Source organism: Pinus tabuliformis, chromosome Q, assembly GCF_031772625.1.
Source record: "Pinus tabuliformis cultivar Carrire ecotype Pingquan chromosome Q, CPIR1, whole genome shotgun sequence".
In the NCBI taxonomy this organism is placed as follows: domain Eukaryota; kingdom Viridiplantae; phylum Streptophyta; class Pinopsida; order Pinales; family Pinaceae; genus Pinus; species Pinus tabuliformis.
This window is the reverse complement of record NC_142296.1, coordinates 960,259,722-960,267,166: the sequence shown is the minus strand read 5'-3', so window position 1 is coordinate 960,267,166 and position 7,445 is coordinate 960,259,722.

The window sequence follows — 7,445 nt, the reverse complement described above, 5'->3', positions numbered from 1 at the left end:
CACTATAGTTTGTTTGATCCTAAGCACATGGAAATATTGAGATGAAAATTAGTCTCCCTAACTTGTCACCATTTTTTATTCGATGGTATAATGGTTTAATTATTGGTAGCTAAGTTAGTAAAGACACATGACATGCCTCTGAATTTGGGTCAGGCTTTGGGAAGTTGCTCGAATCTAGGGAGTAACTGGTTTGAGCTTCATTTTGATAACAAGAAAAGACTCGAAAGACTCAGAGCACCTGTGAAAACTCCTGGTTCGACACACCAACTCTTTCTAACCGAATTTTATCACCATACAAGCATTGGGAGTAAGGTATGTTCCAAGCACTTCACACTTGTACATAGAATTTTAAGTGCATCTAATGTTAATTTATTTTTCTTACAATAGATTAAGTCTATTCTCAATTATTCCCCTAGTTATAGTTTCCCTATATTTTTCTATTTGAGCTTTGCATGTATAAGAAAACATACCTTTCTGAGAAGTTTGGCTAGTTCAGAGAATCACTGCTCTCATGAAGTATAATTTCCTATTATGCCCATTTATATGGTTTAACCTTTTGATAGTGATGAGCCCAAATTCTCCAGTGTTGTTATTCAAAGATTTAACATGATGTTGATAAGAGGATTGCTCCTTTCCTACCCATGAGCACTACATTTATAGGTATTGTTTCTTCTTCCCTTGATTGAATGGTGATGCTAGTTTTTCTTTGTATACACATACTCCCAGCTCTTTCCACCAACATAATGGTTTGCAATATTATTTTGGGTTCATGGTATTATCCTGTGTCACAGTGAACGTCCTGCCACACTTAATAGGGAAGATTGACTAGCACCTATGAAAGACCAGAGAATGGTATTATTGGGTCCTAGATATAGGACACACAATTAGACGATTCAACCAATACATTTCCAATGTGATTCCCAGAATTGCATATACAAAATATATGCACATATACAAAAAATATGTACATATACGGAAGATACACATATATGGAAATTATGCATATACGAAAGATATGCACATATACACATATATGCACAACTTTTGTATATGTGTATCTTCCGTATATGTGCATATCTTCCATGTATGCACATATCTTCCATATATGATCATATATTTCATATAGAAGTTGTGTGATTTCCTTATATTAAAATATTTCGTATATGCACATTTTTTTTTGTATATACATGTTTTTTTATATACAAGGCATATACCAAAACATGTGCATATATGAAAGATTTGCATATGAAAAATTCACATAACTTCTATACGAAATACATGTGAATATATGAAAGATATGCGCATACACGGAAGATATGCACATATACAGAAGATACACATATACAAAAGTTGTGTGTATATGCATATATCTTCCTTATATGCATAACTTCCGTATACGTGTATCTTCTGTATATGCGCATATCTTCCGTATATGCACATATCTTCTGTATAAGTGATTCTGGGAGTCACTTGGGAATGTATTGGCTGAGTCATCGAATTGTGTGTCTATATCTGGGATCCAATAATACCATTATGTGGTCGTTCATAGGTGCTAGCCAATCTTCCCTATTAAGTGTGGCAGGAAGTGCACTATGACACATGATAATACCATGAACCCAAAATAATATTGTACATACATTTTTTTTTTTTATATACAAGACATATACACAAAACAAGTGCATATACGAAATATTTGCATATTCGGAAGTCACACATCTTCTATACAAAATATATGTGCATATATGGAAGACATGTACATACATGGAAGATATGCACATATATGGAAGATACACATATACTGAAGTTTTGCATATATGCGTATATACGCATATCTTCTGTATATGCACAACTTTCATATATGCATATATTCTGTATATGTGCATATCTTGCGTATATGCACATATCTTTTGTATATGAAATTTTGGGAATCACCTTGGGAATGTATTGGTTCAATTGTCTAATTGTGTATCCTATATCTGGGATCCAATAAGACCATTCTCTGGTCTTTCATAGGTGCTAGCCAATCTTCCCTATTAAGTGTGGTAGGAAGTCTACTGTGACACGGGATACTACCATGGACCCAAAATAATATTGTATATACATGTTTTTTTTTTAAATACAAGGCATATACAAAAAAACATATGCATATATGGAAGTCACACAACTTCTATACGAAATATATGCGCATATATGAAAGATATGCTCATAGACAGAAGATATGTGCATAGACGGAAGATATGCACATAGGAAGATACACATATACATAAGTTATGCATATATGCATATATGCGTATATGTGCATATATTTTTATATGCACAACTTTTGTATATGCGTATCTTCCGTATATGCGCATATCTTCTGTATATGCAATTTTCGTAATCATCTTAGGAATGTATTGGTTTAATCATCTAATTGTGTGTCCTATATCTGGGATCCAATAATACCATTCTCTAGTCTTTCATATGTGCTAGCCAATCTTCCCTATTAAGTGTGGAAGGAAGTGCACTGTGACACGGGATAATATCATGAACCCAAAATATATATACAAGGTGTATACAAAAAACATGTGCATATAATATTTTCATATACCGAAGTCACACAACTTATATACGAAATATATGCGCATATAAGAAAGATATGCACATACACAGAAGATATGAACATATACGAAAGATACACATATACAAAAGTTGTGCATATATGTGTATATGTGCATATCTTCCATATATGCACAACTTATGTATATGTGTATCTTCCATATATGTGCATATCTTTTGTATATGTGATTCTGGGAATCACCTTGGGAATGTATTGGTTGAATCGTCTAATTGTGTGTCCTATATCTGGGATCCAATAGGACCATTCTATGGTCTTTTATAGGTGCTAGACAAACTTCCCTATTAAGTGTGGTAGGAAGTGCAGTGTGACACAGAATAATATCATGAACCCAAAATAATATTGCAAACCATTATGTTGGTGAAAAGATCTAGGAGCATATGTAAAAAAATAAAAATTGGCATCACCATTCAGTCAAGGGAAGAAGAAACATTACCGAGAAATGTAGTGCTCATGGGTAGAAAAGGAGAATCCTCTTACCAACATCATGTTGAATCTTTGACTAACAACACTTGAGACTTTTGGCTCATCACTCTCAAAAGGTTAAACCACATAAATTGGCATAATAAGGAATCCTACTTCAAGAGAGTAGAGGTTCTTTGAACTAGCCAAAATTATCAGAAAGGCATGTTTTCGTATACATGAAAAGCTCGAATAGAACAACATAAGGAAACTATAACTAGAGTAAGATTGAGAATAGACTCTACCTATTGTAAGCAAAATAAATTGACATTATATGCACTTAACTTGTGCAAGGGAGGATGGTCCACTACGGGATTGTGCATTTTATAGGCTTAGGCAGATAGATTGGGGCTTGTGCTTGTACAATGCATAGTTATGGAAAGGCTGTCTGAGAGGATTATGCAATTCTGAAGGTGAAGGTTGGGCCTTGGCTCATGAATTGCACAATGCAACAATCTTGGGAAGTATGAACTGCGCATTGTGCACAATCAAAGGTCAAGGTCATAGTTAGAGGATTGGAACTATGTAATATTGTTGGCTTATTGGGGCCTGACCCAGGTTTGGATGTGATTTAGCCAAACAAACCCTGAAACTACCGACCCTTTCGGCAACAGTCCGCAGTGCATGGACTAAGGTCTCACCTGAGGTAGTATGGGAGGGTGCTGGAACCAGGTTTTCGCACCCTAGGGATGTCTTAATGATTTTTGTGAGGTTCGTGGTTCGACCCTTCGTACATGCTGCTTCGCGCAACTATCTATCCCTTGTAACTGTGAAGCTGCCTTCATGCAGCTCTGTTTGTAGCGCGAAGAAATTATTACCCTGAATCCTTATACTTACTATATTATTATTATATTACTTAACTTATCTGTGTGAGCCCATTATTCTTATTTATCATTTAACATTCATATAAGTGTGCGCAACCATCAAACAGTATAAATGCATAAAAGTAAGAGGAAACCCAGATACACAGTATTTAGAATCAACCTTTCTTTATTAATCTTCAATCCTGATTACAAACTCGACACCACCCTGCGCACTCAGCTGCACGGGTCCGCGCACTCAGTTGCGTACTCTACTAGGCCTCTGCGCACTTAGTTGCAGATCTTTTTCCTACTCTACAACCCAAGACTCAGATCTACAACTTAGAATTCTCCTATTGATTCTTCATTCTTTTTTGCTAATTCCTTTTTCCTTTACACTTAGAGCCTTGCTCTATTTATAAACTCCCATGGTCCGCGGACCATGGGTAGGTCGACATGAATTTACATTACATTACAATATTTTAGGGCGAACAACCCTATGACTCATCGTCTACTGCGCGCTCTGCGCACGCAATTCGCGGAGTCTTACAAAACCTTTGACCAAAACTTGGGCTTTGAACCCCAAAACCATGCTGCGAGGGATCCCATGCCTAACAAGCCCCCAACACAATCATTGTGACTCATCCTGAGTCACTCTGCTGGCACGACGATCTTGGTATGGCACCCCTCCAACTATTCCTATACTACTCGGAGGTCGGCGACGCACTGTTCTGTTGGTTGTTGGTCTGCTGCATGCTTGCTGAATGGTGTCCTTACCTCGGTAGTGGCATTTGCTGCGGTTGTTTATAGTCCCATGCCCTGGTCTGGCTCCTTGGGTCGTGAAGACTATGTCGTGGATGGTTAGTCAGATAGCCGGCCCACCCGTGTAGGGCTTCAAGCGACTGTCGTTTACCTTGCCGGGGAAGGGTTCGCCATTTAGTTTAACTAGCTGGACAATGCCTCTGTCTGTAACCTCCTTAACCACGTATGGTCCTAGCCAGTGCATTCTAAATTTTCCCGAGAATTTTTCAAATTTACTGTCGTACAGTAGTACTAAGTCGTTTACCTTGAAGGTGCGCAACTTGATATGACGATCGTGCCAGGCCTTTTCACGTTGCTTTTGTACCTGCTAATGAAATCCAGCCAGAAATCATTCTTCCTCGAGTTCTTCTAATTGTGTGAGCCTTTCTTCCAAGGCTTCATGGTCCGACATGCCTGTGAGTGCTGCTATTCGCAGACTAGGTACGATGTATTCCATTAGCATGACAGCTTCCGTGCCATAGACTAGCCGGAAAGGTGTCTAGCCCATTAATTTTTTGCACGTTGTTCTGTACACCTATAATACGTTAGGGATGCGTAGGTCCTAGTCGTTTTGCTGTGCGTTACATACTTTGGTCAGCACAGTTTCCAATATTTTGTTGAATGCCTCTACTGTCCCATTAGCTTGCGGGTGGTATGGTGTACTTTGCTGATGATACAGCTGAAACTCATCTGTGAGAGTGCTAATGGTTTCATTCAAGAAATGTGTTCCACAGTCACTCATTAAGATTTTCGGAAAACCAAATCGTGTCAACATGTTTTCGAACAAAAACTTCGCAGCCGTAGTGGCCATGCAGTCCTTGACCAGCTATGCTTCTACCCATCGTGTCAGGTACTCCGTCACAGTAATGATGTAAAGCGCACCCGTTTTTCCCTGAGGTTTGATCAGTCCCAAAAAGTTTATTTCCCGTTTTTCGAATGGCTGCAATGTCATTTGTGGATTTAGTGGCATCTCGTCCCTTCATGATGGTTTTCCAGTCCTTTGACATATGTCGCAGGCCCGACAATGCGCTTTCGAATCTTGGTGCAGGGTTGGCCACCATAACCCAACACGAAGAATCTTCTGTGCAGTCGTGCATCCTACATAGTGTCCTCCTGCAGCACCCCCATGTGCTTCCACGAGGATCTGACCTCGTTCAAATTCAGGTACATATCTTCGCAATATCTCATCATTTCCCATTTTGTAGAGGTGCCCCGCGATGACAGAAAAGTCCGCCGCGCGCACCACTAATTCCTTCTTCTGTTGGACTGAGTATTCCTTCGGTGTAGTCCCTGTTGTTAGAAAATGGATTATATCCTCGAAGTGGCTGTCCGCGATGTGCACTGCAAAGAGTTGTGCATCAGGTAGTCCCTCCTCCAAATTTGTTGGTTCCTCGCCCATCTCAATTCGTGACAAGTGATCTGGTCTTGCATTTAGGCGTCCGGCTTGACGATGACCTCAAATTCATATTCTTGAAATAGTAAAATCCATCTGCATATGTGCCCCCCAACACAGGCTTGTTCACCAGGTATTTTAACGCGGAATGATCGGTATACATCTTGAAATGTATACCAAGTAAATAGTGTTGGTATTTTTGTAGCATGTACACCATTGCCAGCCCTTCACGCTCAATAGTAGAGTAGTTCTTTTTGGCTTTGGACAGTCTCTGACTTGCGAACGCAATCAGGTGATCCACGCCCTCCGTGCCTTCCTGCGTGAGTATGGCTCCCAGTGCAATACACGACGCATCAACATGTACATGAAATTCCACGTCCCATTTTGGGAAGACCAGGATGGGAGCAAATGCTAGTTTCTCCTTGAGGACATCCAAACTTTTCATGCAATCATCATTCCAACAATATGTAGCATCCTTCTTCAATAGCTTTTCCATCGACGCTGTTATTTGGGCATAGCTTTTGATGAACTTCCTATAGTATCCAGTGTGCCCCAAAGTAGCGTGCAGTTGTTTAACACTTTGCGGTGCTTCCAAATTCAGAATAATGACAATCTTTGTAGGGTCCACCATCAGGCCTTGTTTGCAGACCACATGTCCCAGCAAGTTTCCAAAGGGAACGAGGAAGGTGCACTTCTTAAGGTTCAACACAATCTGGTGTCGACGGCAAGTATCCAGCATCAAACGTAAGCTCACTACATGGTGTTTAACTAATCCAAAGACAGTCCAATCATCTAGATAGACCTCCAAGAACTTGTGGATGTATTCTTTAAACGCGGCCACCACGATGCGCAAAAATATAGCTGGCATGTTATTCAGTCCAAAGGGCATAACGGTGTATTGAAAGCAGCCCCATTCTGTTGCGAAGGTCATTTTTCTCCTATCTTTCGATGTGATATTGATCTGATGGTACCCTGAGAAGCCATCCGTGAATGAGTAAGCTTCCTAACCATCAACATTCTCCAATACTTCATCTATGAATGGTGTCGGGAATGGGTCGTTTACACAGGCGTCGTTAAGCTTCCTGAGATCCATGCATATTCTTATTTTTCCTTTCTGTTTTTTCTCCTGCACTACCATAAGACTCACCCAGTTGGATTCTTCCATCGATTCAATAATTCTGGTTGCAAGAATTTTGTCTAATTCATCGCGGACCTTTTCTTTATACTTTGGATTCAAACGGTAAGGCTGCTGCTTAACTGGCTTCGCGTCTGGTTTCAAAGTGACCTTCATCATCCCTAAATCACCAATGATTCCTTTTAGGTCCATAATTTTGGTCAGGAACAAGCCTTGGTATTCACGGAGTAACTCAGC